The sequence below is a fragment of the Lingula anatina genome, chromosome 1 (assembly GCF_051362555.1).
Source record: "Lingula anatina isolate TDL-2025a chromosome 1, LinAna3.0, whole genome shotgun sequence".
NCBI lineage: Eukaryota > Metazoa > Brachiopoda > Lingulata > Lingulida > Lingulidae > Lingula > Lingula anatina.
The window spans coordinates 56,796,524-56,796,771 of record NC_141767.1 but is presented as its reverse complement, the minus strand read 5'-3'; positions in this window follow the sequence as shown (position 1 = coordinate 56,796,771).

Below are 248 nucleotides of genomic sequence, written 5' to 3'. Positions count from 1 at the left end.
CGGAGGCCGTTCTTGCAAATATTGTGCAATCTAGCGAAACATTTTTTTTGCATCCAAACGAAATAAATAGATTGGAATGATCACGAACCAATATTATACAAAAAAGGGCATTATTAGCATTCAGATGTACAAAGGCGTTTCATGTAATTTTTTGTCCAGCACATCTTCATAAGTTGCTCTTTAACATGATTTCACATTCCACTGCAAACTTATTTCAATAATATTTCAAATTACTTATCACCAAATTT